We start from the raw sequence: 12,452 nt of genomic DNA, 5'->3' as shown, positions 1-12,452 counted from the left end.
GGACTTAGGGGGGTTCTTTCTGAGTTCCCTCCTGCACCTTTCTCACCTCAAAGATGCCAAGTTTTTATTCACAAAAAAGATGGTGAAGCGTTTGGGGGTTGAAAGGCTGAGAAAGATTGGTAGATTGTGGCAGAAAGTGATGAAGAGGGACACACAGAAGCAGAGGAGGGTGGAGGCAGGAGAAGGTGAAGAGTGCAGAAAGTGATTGATATAAAGAGTACAGTAAGACATAGAGAGTACTGCCAGTGAGATAAAAGGATTGTCTCGGTTTAACTTTTTAAGGGGAATAGCAGCAATTTTACGTGTCAGTGATCCAGTCAGTGGATCTTTCACAAGACAAAAATGATTCACATCTTGGTCGACTGTTATTATCTTAATCACTATCTCCTGCCAAGACCTGGTCGCTCTAGTTCTCGTTTACTTTACTTTTTCCTTCGTCTTTCATGTCTTGTGTTTTTTTTCCTTCCAGTCCATCTACTATTATCCTGCAAACAGGTGTAATTCTATAAAGACTGGACACATTTCAAGACCCAAAAGTGTCTTTTTCTCATTGTTCTCAAAGGGTTTGGAGCATTTTACATGTCACTAATCCACTTCCATTTTTAGGGATAGTCGTCTGAGTGGTTCAAGTTGAAAAATGTTTACATCTGAGCGGCAAAATGGTGTATCTCTCTATGACTTTTTCTCTACGCTATCAAAGGAGCCCGGGTAAGTAATGAAAATTAAAAATTGTAAAATCATAAACCCAGTTATTCAATCTTGCATGCAAAAATTAGCATAAAAAGCTTGTTGGAACATCAGTGGTGCAGGTAATGTAGGCTAACCAGTGTGTTCCTCATTGCCTAAACATTGTTGCTATTGAGAGTCATTGTGTGTGGCTCGCTTGCACACAAGTCAGAAGATTAATGGGTCGCCTAGCAATTGCAAGACGCTTCTACATCAGAGCTGCACAAGGAAAGAGCAGTACAGTAAATGTGTCCTCATGTCTGGCCTTTTAAGCAAACCTAAACCATGGTAAATGCAATTGTTAATATACAATAACTGCCAGTGCCGCTGCTGTTTGTCAAACTACTGCTACAACAAATCCACCTTTATATTTCTCAAACATTTTATTTATACTGTTTGTATGAGAAAAAAATATGATACTATAGCCACTATCCAAGTAAGCTAGAAAAACAGATCAAAAAGGCTGTGGTATAGTCTGAAATAAACGAGTCGACTCCTTTTTCAGCTCTGCTTCCTAACCTCTCTGTTGCTCTTCTAGACTCTACAGAAGGGAGCAAGTCACGGGGGAGTATGGGATCCATTTCACATTATGCTGCATTTATGTTTGAAGCATAGTGCAGCCGAACAATAAGGGCTTGTTCACATATTTCTGCTTTTTAGCAAATGAAAGCTGGCTGGACGTTATTATAAACAACTACCATAAAAAATAACTTATTTAAACAGATTGTTTTCTCTTGCTACCAAAGTGATGCCATTTTGTTCAATAGTCAAATACAAGTAGGGTTTAAATCAACAATTTATTCTCATATTGCCGTGTGCATGTTTGAGTTTTTTAAAAGAAGATGAGTGTCTCCATGACATCAAAATCCAATTCCTCTGTGCTGTGAAAGAACAACCCATGTAAAATGTTGTTTACAACATAGGGACCTCTCTAAAAAGCTAAACCCTCATTTGGGCAGCATACTGCCGAAACAGTTGCCAGGTGGAACATCTTTCCAAACAGTGCCACTCTATCCATTCATCCCTCCACCTTCAAAGTGAAGAGAATTCGGAGCAGCTGCAATTCCCTTCCATCTTTGTCTACCCATCTGTTTCTGAAAGAAACACAGAGTGGAAGTCTTGGTAAGCTTCCTGACCCCCTCCTGCCCTTTGGAGGAAACCCTCCCTCCATCTTCTACAGAGGAGAGAAGGAGAGAAAGAGGGAGATACTGAGAGCTGGAGATCATTAACTGCATGCTAATTAGCCATTAGATACAGCCTGAGAAATAACTGCCAATCAGCCTGAAACCGCGCTGACACCAGCTGTGTGTGCATGTGTGTGTGTATGTGTGTGTGTGTGTGTGTGTGTGTGTGTGTGTGTGTGTGTACACTGCAGAGAGGCAGAATGAATGAGTGAGTGAATGGGGTAGTTGGTATGAGTGTGTGAGGGAGGATGAGAGAGTGGCACAAGCGTAGTGTGTGTGTGTGTGTGTGTGTGTGTTTCCATCTGCCAACTACCAGCTATGGATGGCACATCAGGGATCAGCATCAATCATTCAGATAGAGTCCCCCTCTCCCTCTCCCCCCCGTGACTCTTAACTTTTTCCCCACTGTGCTCGCCCTCTTTTTCTCTCTTGCCACAGGAGTTCATCTCCTGCTAATGGGCAGTGTCAGTGTGACTGCCAGTGTGTGTGTGCACTGACCCAAGAGACGAGGCTCACCTGTGGAGCTGTTAAGCTCTAGCCTGTATGTGTGTGTGTATGTGTGTGTGTAGCACGTTTATGCCTTTGTACTGTATATGTCTCTGTATGTGTGTACAGTGCTGCCACAAAGTGAGTATCTGATGTTCAAAGGCAGATCTAAATCATATTTATATAGCATTCCTGACAACTGAGCTATTCCCATGAAAGCTGAGCAAACTCTGTGTACTGAAAAAGACCGCAAGATGTGGTTGGAAAAATCCAGAAAATCTAGTGGGAAGACCTTTTTAAAAATTTATAGCAGAATTGACACAGAGAGATAAACAGAATATAACACTTAAAACACATATGTAGAGTAGAGGAAGTGCTTAAGGTTCAGTCAGAGACAGTGGAGAACAGCATGATTTTAACCTGATTGTACTGTCACGGAAAGGGAAATAAGATGAGGAAAGAAAAGAGAAATAATAGGTGAAGAAGGTGATCAGAGAAAAAAGTTTTCTCTTCAGGGCACTTCTCCTTTCATGAAAAATGTAAAATGGAAGTGCAGAATTTCACACATATAAAAGAGGACTTTGAGGGGTCAGGGGCAGGAAATCTAGCCTAGCCTTTAAAATCTCCTGCCATTATTGAACTGAATGTAAAATTCATTGAGCCTTCAACTTATTCATTCACAAAGGTGTGCATGCTATATAAAGTACAGTCATGAGAAGATGGAGCAGATGCTTTCAGCTAGGGGTGGGTGATATGAAGAAAATCAAATGTCACAATATTTTTACCAAATATCTGAAAATCAAGGGTGGCACGGTGGTGTGGTGGTTAGCACTGTCGCCTCACAGCAAGGGGGTTCCTGGTTCGATCCCAGGAGGGAGCCCTTCTGTGCGGAGTTTGCATGTTCTCCACGTGTCAGCGTGGGTTCTCTCCGGGTACTCTGGCTTCCTCCCACAGTCAAAAAGACATGCAGGTTAATTGGTAACTCTAAATTGTCTGTAGGTGTGAACATGAGTGTGAATGGTTGTCTGTCTCTATGTGTCAGCCCTGTGATAGTCTGGCAACCTGTCCATGGTGTACCCTGCCTCTAACCCTAACCCAATGTCAGCTGGGATAGGCTCCAGCCCCCCTGTGACCCTCAGGAGGATAAGCGGTTACGAAAATGGATGGATGGATGGATCTCAAAATCAGTATTGTGAAGACATTGCAGGGTTGAAAAAAAAACCAATGTGGATAATATGACTATGTAAAAAAAGGCAAATAATAGAACAGCTAACACAGTCTGCTAAGCTCAGAAAATGACAACACTTTACTGTAATGCAGCCTCTAAAACCATGAAAGGACAACACTTAACGACATTACGATATCCAAAATCGAAGACGATATCCAGTCTGATTTTGCCCAGCCCTACTTTCAGCAACTCCAACTGCATATTTCACTAACTGGTGACAAATACAAAGCTGACATGTTTGCTGCCTTCATTCCTTTTTTTTCTTTCAAATTCCTGACTCATTGTCTAATTAACTGCTCCCACTTCAAAACCAAATCACCAAACACAAAAATATTCCTCTAAGTCATACTAGAATAATAATTACGTATAACAGCGCGTCTTTATTGATTTGTTCAAACAAATTTGACTCGAGGTGTTTTTAAGGAGAATTACAACAATCTACTGCTAAGAAGTCAAATCTACTGCCACAGCCACACCTTGATCTTTGCTCAATCATTGCATCCCGTGAAAGTGCAAAGGCAATCAAAACATGCTCAGACTCTGAATGCAGGTAAAAACAGATAGATTGCATTGAGGTCATTTAAGCTTCCCCACAGCAGCTGTAACTGCAACATCAGACGGGGGATTTGTTGCAGCAACACAAGTGCTCTTTCGATTTTATTATCTCTGGGCCCCGGCCTCTCTTTGCCTCCAGACTGGCACACTGCTCAAATGCGGTGAAATGAAGACTGGTTTTGTATTGCAGGGCCTCTTTAATAAGACATGTAACCCTTCTCAAACAAGATGATATGAAGAGCAGCACCATCTCAAGTCCCATCCTTCAAAAGCAAACAGGCTCCGCTCCACCTCTTGTTTATCCAGTGTTTGTAAAGCACAATTTGCAAAGCAGCACTTTAGGCCAAACTACATCTTGTATCCATCATCTTGTATCCATTCAAAACCTTGTATAGCCATTTGTTTGGAAGCGAGAAAGAGGGGATGGAACACACTGTAAATGAGATATGTGCATACAAAACACAAAGTCAGTGTATCCGATGGATACAAAGAAGGACGTGGAGACAAGAGTAAAAAGGCAGCGAGGGTGGAAGAGAAAATTAGACAGATGTAGAGGGAAAGAAAGTGCAATTTGAAGTGTTGCCCCAAGGCAAGGCTGCAATTAGTAGGTTAAGTTCATCAATTTTTCAATTCTAAGACCTGTCTCTAAATACCACACACACAAACACACACACACACACACAAACACACACTCTCTTCCTCTGATACCGCAACACAACAACACACAGCAGCATTCAGCTGCACTTGACTCTTTAACAGTCTCCTAAACCATATACTGTACATGCTGATCCAGATAACTACAATGAGTATGCAATAGATGGATTAATGTTTTATTAATCACTCTATGTGTATGTGCTTGCTAGCATGTCTGAGTGTGTGGCAACGTGTTATGTTTTATTCATCCATGCGCAAGAGGTGCTAAAGTGCTGAAGAGCAGTGACATCTCCTCATTCCTCCAGTTACTGCAATCTATCTAACAACCATCCATATGTGCCAGCATGGATAACCAATGCATGTCAAGTCTGTCTTATCCATATTTAATACATGAGTGATGTGTGTGTGTGTAGGGCCATCTTAAAAATAAAAAAAAGTCAGAGGAGACAAATAGATAAAAGATGGTTCTACAGTTACAATAATGTGAGTTGCATTGAATAATTCACATTAACAAAGGAGCATTGTGTTAAGACATGAATCCATCTAAACGTGAGTGCACATACATGCATGTGGATTTGCATTACTGTGATTGTGTTGAAGCTCCACAATTTGAATGTGAGGGTTTTCATGGGAGCTCTCTGATTTTGATATGGGTACTTTTACATAAAATCAAAGGGACAATTAACCTCCAAATCAAAAACTATAATTCTCTTCTTACCTGTGGTGCTATTTGTTTCGGTGTGAGTTGCTGAGTGTTGTAGATATCAGCCACAGAGATGTCAGTCTTCTCTCATATAACTGAACTAGTTGGCACTTATGGCTTATGGTGGTCAAGGTGCCCAAAAAATACATTAAAAAAAAACTCAACAGCAATGTCTCTTTCCAGAAGACACAAACCTTGTTGTGAGCAGTTTTAGGTAGAAACTATTTTCTTTCTACTGACCCGCACCTGCCGACCATATCACTGCACAGAAGGATGCGCACATCTATTCATAGGCGAGATTGGGTCATGAGTTCAGGAAAAGGACTGTTAAGTTTTTCTGTGTTTTTTCTGTGCCGAGTGCCATTTGGTTCCATTATATTCCAGAGAAGGCAGCCAAATCTGGGGCCAATATCTCCAACACTTGTGAACTTCCACCAAAAAAAAATCTAGACTGATAATTAGCACTACACATAGGTACACAATGGGTTTGTGTAACCAGTGAGATCACTGTAGTTTGTGTACATGCTTCAGAGTTCAAAATATCTTTTTTTTTAAAATGTCAAGTTTTTTTCAGCAACGTCATGTAATTTTTTTAGCATTTATAAAACATTTTGGTGAGTTTTTTGCTTCATTATAAATGTTTTAGATTATTTTTAATAATTCAAAATGAAGAACATGAGCCACTGCTCTCATTAGCTGGCGGTAGTGGGGGGTCTGTGGCCCTTACAGCATCTTCAGTTCAATGGGAAAGCAGTCTTCTACATTTTCAGTTGATTTCACTTGCTTTTTTGTTTATTTTTTTTAGTGCATTTGTTGGCATTGAATACAAATGTGATGTGTGGCCATTTTCTGTATGTGATATACAAACACACCCCCTCAATCACAGTTACTTTGGTAAACCACAGAATACACAATTGTGTTAACTACTGTTCAATGAACAACGCATATTAAGATGTAGTATGTATGTCTGAGGGTTGGATAGTTCATCTTGAATGTAGTGAGCACACAAGGGTGGGTGCATTCATACATTATGTGGACGTGTATCCCCAACACTGGGCCATGCATGACTGTGTGTGACTGAGTATTCTGGAAAGATGCAAAAATCATTAAAACAGAGTCATTCCTCTGAGAAATCCCCCCCTCTCCAATTCTGTACCCGAGCCAAATCCCCAAAATACTTCAAACATTCACTCTCTCTTTATTGGCACTGTTTCAGGCAAGAGAGAAAATGTTTTGGAATATATTTATGCTAATTCTCCACAGCTGGAGTCACAGGAATTACGATCAATAGGAATATGTGAAAAACCTGATGGAGAACAAGCAGTCCCATCCTGAATTTAGACACCGCTGCCAACTGTCTTGCTAAAGAATTGGACTGACAAAGCACTCTGCCAAAGGGTCGGGAGAGGAAGTTTAACTGTGTGGATCCATACTGATGAGGACTGGTCATGGGGTGATTTGTTCCAGTTTAACAAGGATAAAGCTGTTTGCCCTTCTGTTTAAAGGAACGGTTACAGCAAAAGAAGCAATCTGCTTCCCACAACAACTTATATTAGTCAGGTGTGTGCACTGGTTATAAGCTGTGGATTGTGTGCACTGGTTTTAGATGGTAACATGTAGTGGCATCATCTGATGTGATCTGCAGAACTGTCACATTTGACATCAGCAAACTGCAACAAGCACCGCCTTTGGAGATCCTATTTTTATTATGATTATATATTTTTTTCTGCCAACTGTCTTTGGACCATTTTAGTAGCTGGTGTCGGCTCCGCTTGCCTAACGGGACTGTTCGTTCATGCCATATTGCAACCTCACAGGAATCAAACTGAATCGCTTCTGAGAAAGATACAAAATGCACACAGCAAAACTGATTTAAACAGGCAACACAGCACTGCAAATGACAACAGATCCTGGCAATGTTTACCTTCCGACAAGAGCGGCAGTTGCTGCAGCCAAATATTGGTACGAGATGGCTGGTGAATTTGTTTTCTCAAACCACTAATTAAGAAAGACAGCTGCTGTTTTGGAGGTGATCTCTGGGTGTACCAGCCATGATGCTCAGTTGCAGAGATATATGGAAAGACACTAATTATCTTGTGTACCATGACTTACTTGGCCCGGCAACTTTAAGACTGATTGAAACAGAGACGGGAGTAGACAAAAAAAGACTGATTGCCCATCTAGTTATCAGCCCAGTTTACTGATAGGCGTACTGATAGCTTAAAGAGTGGCATTTGGAGAAATTGTCAGAGAAGTGCGAGATGCCAGTGCAGACAGCTGGTAATGGAGACTGGCATATTTTAGAGTTTAAACAGCTTCGCAGTGCAAGCTTTAGAAATAAGGCTAATATTTTACGACTGGGGACTGTTTATGCTGTTTCCTCTGTGAGCAGTGGCATCCAGCCTGACGTGTGTGTGTGTGGCTTGTCAAATTGGCAATAGTTGTAAAATTGAAACACGTGAGCCCACATTTATCTAAGCACATGTATAACAGTAGAAGAATAATACAGCGTGGGAAATATCACTGAGCAGCATTAAGAGCGGTGTCAGGGTTACCAGGGTAAACAGTCAGTGGGGTAATGAATGGTTAGGAAGCACTTTATTAAGATCATACCAGCTATCTGTTCGTGGGATATCATTTGCATTGGCCTTGGGTGGAAGTAAAAAGCCCCGGCCTACCATCAGCACCACAGAGCTGTTCTCTTATAAATGCATGAACTGCATGTCAAAACCAGTTTAAGTGCATTTAAATGCATGAACTATTTAAATGCATATAACTGTTCAGCCGCTCCAAAGTGTATATAGTATCTTGAAAATCCAGCTGGGGATTTTCAACTGCAGAATAAGTAAACACGGGGTTATATACAAAAAAGTAAAGAATCAGCATCTGTGAAATACACAGGGAATCAGGAGAGAATGCAATAAAACAATAGACATCAAAATATAAAGAAGTAATGGGACCTACAGAGATGTAAGGGTTTTTTGTATTTATGCATGCATTCACAATCCCACATCAAATCCCACTTTTTAGCGCTCTTTCTTTATTATGTATTCCGTGCACTTTCATTAATTAAACTGGAATAATCTGATGGATACGAGATGGCGTTCCCTTTTATTTAATTCTTAGTAATATCCGATTTCTGAGTTTAGTAATGTAATTAGTGGAGGAGGTGGTCTTGCCCACTCAAGCAAGCAAGGAATAAAGAAGTAAAAGTATACTTGGAGAGTTAACATGGGTTTTTACAATAGATTAGAAGAACACTTTGTGTCAAAGTATTTTAAATCCACCTCCCTAAATAGTGTCACATATGTCATAATTCTGTGGCTGCATGTGTCTGTGTATATTGTGTATGTTCAAAAGCAGATTACATATCGCACAGATCACATAAATCTTTCTATTTCATTCACACAGAAACACTACTTTGGGATATCCATCATTGCCATTTGTTCCCAGAATAAAACATACTGAAAATACTGTATGTGTGTGTGTGTGTGTGTGTGTGTGCGCGCACGTGTGTGTGAAAAAATGAATAGACAAGACGAAGGGTTGTGATGCAGCTCTAAACCACACGCTAAATAATCCTGTTTAAATGACATTGTGGGACTGTGTTGATCCCTCTCTTTCACACACACACACACACACACACACACACACACACACACACACATACATCCTTTTTCTAAGTAGCTTTGTTGGTGCGGCTTCTAAGGTGTTTTTGTTTACACCTGGAAAAAAATGTAATCTTATAATGAATTCTCATTATGTCCCTATTATTGTGTTAACCCATTCTGCCTACAGCCATCACCAACAAGAGACTGCTACAATACACACAATATATTGTGGACTTCTGGAACATTATGGGCAATTCAAATTAAGGGAGATGTACAAATCTGGAAACAACAATCTTTTTCCCACTATACTTTGTTTTATGTACTTTAAATTGTAGTAGTGTTGGTAAAGAAATGCATCCCTTAAACTGAACCTCACACTGCCCTCAACAAGACCCTAAAATACTTAAGGTCAAAGTTAAGTAAGGTCAGGTTTGAGGCCACAGTTGGAGTCACAGCCTTCGGATAAACAAAGTAAATCCCATTGCTAAAAGCTCTCTCTCACTCTGTCTCTTAATTCTGCCGCAAATGAATGTGTTTTGACTTCTACATGAAAGCACAATTTCAAAAGCAAACACCATCTCAAATATGAACACATCCATCAATTTTCCCTCCCTCTCCTCCCCCTCCTCTCCTGTTAGCGCCTTAATAATTGTAAAATCGACAGCTTAAGGAATGGGAGCACGGCCCCGCCTGCTTTCACTGCTGTGTTAAACTCATGAAAGAGATTTGTTTACAGGTGTGTAAAAACCTGTGTTCATTGATCTGTCTGTGTGCTCCAAGCATTCTTTGGCAGTCATCTATAAGTGAGGTGTGTATGTGTGTGTGTGTGTGTGTGTGTGTGTGTGTGTCTGTGTTGGTATGTGCGTGTGTTTATGCTGTCCACACTTGTGGCTTGCTAATTGTAAAATGTAATCAATGTCTTACTTATGTGAAGTAGGTTTGTGTGTGTGTGTGCGCGTGTGTGTGTTTCCATTGCACCTGTTTTATCGCAAAGCAAAGCATTATAGAAACCCAGTTTAAAATCCATCCTCCCTTTCATTTTGTCCAAAGAAGCATCAATCTATAGGTTGGGTGGTATGACCATATATATTTCTTGCATTGGTAGAAATGTGTCCATTGGTCAGGGACGGTTTTAGTTATGGGCAATGTGGGTGACCGCCCAGAGCAAAATCTATGTGCACGAGCGTCCTCCAAAAAAAAAAAAAAAAAAACTCGGCAGTTTTCCAGACTACCGCTCATTTCCACGTCAAGTTAGTGGAGTGGGCGCTGGGACGCCCCTATTATCACATTTCAACCAGCAGCTTAAAGGAAAGGCGAATCCTGGTGGTTGTGGGTTGAAAGGGGGTCACAGACAGGAATACAACGGAGGCTCATAGTGCTCTGCGGCACAAGATAACGGCTTACCGGCGACAGAGAAGTCCGACACCAGGTCCAGTAATTTCCTCTTTCGTTGGTGTCATGACAGCCCAGTAGTACCTGGACAACCGAACCGTGGTATGTGGCGTGTCAGAGGAGAAACGAACGAGCCGTTCACATTTCTCTTTTTGTCGCAGGTAACGACCCACAAACCTCACCGCACTTTAGGGACTGTTCTTTACTTATGGAGGGACTGTTCTTTACTTGTCAGGGGAGGAGGGTGGCTGGTTTTATTTTATTTTTTTATTTTGATCCCCCCTATGTTAATCACTTATTGATGCTGTTTTTGAATAAGTCAATAAGTAATTTATTCCATTGAAATATCAGTGACTTTCAGTCACTTTTACTGGTATCGTACCGGGGGGGGGGGGGGGGTTCACCCAGGGCGTAAAACTAGCCAGGACCGCCTCTGCCATTGGTAGAGATCTAGGATGGTTGGGTTGGTTAGTTTTATGCAAGAGAAGATTGGTTATGGTTAGGGTAAGAATGTCAGAAGCAGAGTCAGGCAGAGTAGGGCTGGTCATGTGTGTGCCATCCTAGGAAATGCAAGTTTGTATTTGAAGCAGGCGATGAGCTTGTGATTCTCACATGATTTCATGATCTCAGACTTATAGCTGCCTCGCAAGGTAACGAGATTTGAGACAAAAAAGGAAGGAGAGTGAAGTTGTAAATGCAGAAACCTGTTGAAATTATTGTTCTCATGGTCCTTAATGATTTCATTTCGAAATGATTTTAGTTTTACTGTTTTGAATCTTGCTTTAAACTTAAGCGTTCTTGTTAATTTATCCCAGATGGTTGGAGGGATTATTAGTATTTGTGAACAATGTGCTAACCCTAACCCTAGTTTCACCACATTACAATATCATATTGATTCTTTGGACAATAATACAAAATTAGATGTTATCACAAAGTCAGTCACAATATGATTTCGATTTCATTAGATTCAGAGGCCTGTGGTCGATATGACACTATATCAGTAAATATCCTCATTGTCTACTTCTTGGCTGCTTACCATTGTCTGCTTGGTGCTTGGCCATTAGCTCTATTTTAATGTTTGGGAAAGACAGAAATAGTGACACAGACATGCCATGAGTATTTCAAAATAAAGGTGTATCTTAAAGATGACAGTATTTATCAATGTTTTCACTTTGCATTGATAATGTTGGATCGCTGATTACTGAATCAGCGCATCAATTGGATCAATCCATCGTTACATCTCTATACACTAATATACAGTACAATATTACAGTAAACATAAATCAAAACCATATGATGCCCAAACACTGACAGATTACCTATACCAGTCATCTGAAAGTAATCAGGCCTTAAAGTAAGCTGGTTTTCTTTCTTCTTGCAGTTATTCCAGGGTTTTCTCTTGCCAGCACAGACATCAAACTGCATTTCTGTTTCCAGACAAAACTTCAAGCCCAACTTAAAATATAAGGCAATCAACACTATAATCTACAGCCTCAAAAATGACCAAAAAGCTTAATACACTTCTGTTACACTAAAACAAGATCGCCTGACAGTTTAAGCTGCTGCTGTTATTTAGTCCACCAACTGTAAATAATACATACAGTACAGTCATGAAGTGTCGTCCATGCTGCTTCCACTCAGACTAACCGCTGCGTCTGTCTCCGGCTGTGATTCATTTTCACCCGGACTCCGCCGCAGTTCACTGACAATCGCACTGCATCACATCATGTCAACACTTTGATAACAAAGTCATCTGTGTTTTGACATTGCCGTCCCACTGTGCGACTGTGCCTGCTTAGACGGGAAAAATATGCTGTGCACGTTTGCCTTGTTTTTGTTCAAACGGGCGGCAGTTCAACAAACAACTCAATGTGCTCGCAGTCCTTTTATTTGTAATAATCCTATCCTGTACA

General features: G+C 40.7%; 1 protein-coding gene across 2 annotated transcripts in view; it reads right to left on the bottom strand.

Annotated features, from left to right (window-relative positions):
- The window catches only part of LOC117255746 (zeta-sarcoglycan), a 458,822-nt gene that overhangs the window by 273,388 nt on the left and 172,982 nt on the right, over positions 1 to 12,452 (bottom strand). The window lies entirely within an intron of this gene.

The sequence above is a fragment of the Epinephelus lanceolatus genome, chromosome 3 (assembly GCF_041903045.1).
Source record: "Epinephelus lanceolatus isolate andai-2023 chromosome 3, ASM4190304v1, whole genome shotgun sequence".
NCBI lineage: Eukaryota > Metazoa > Chordata > Actinopteri > Perciformes > Serranidae > Epinephelus > Epinephelus lanceolatus.
Note: the sequence above shows the minus strand (reverse complement) of the source record. Positions and strands in the feature narration are given on the sequence as shown.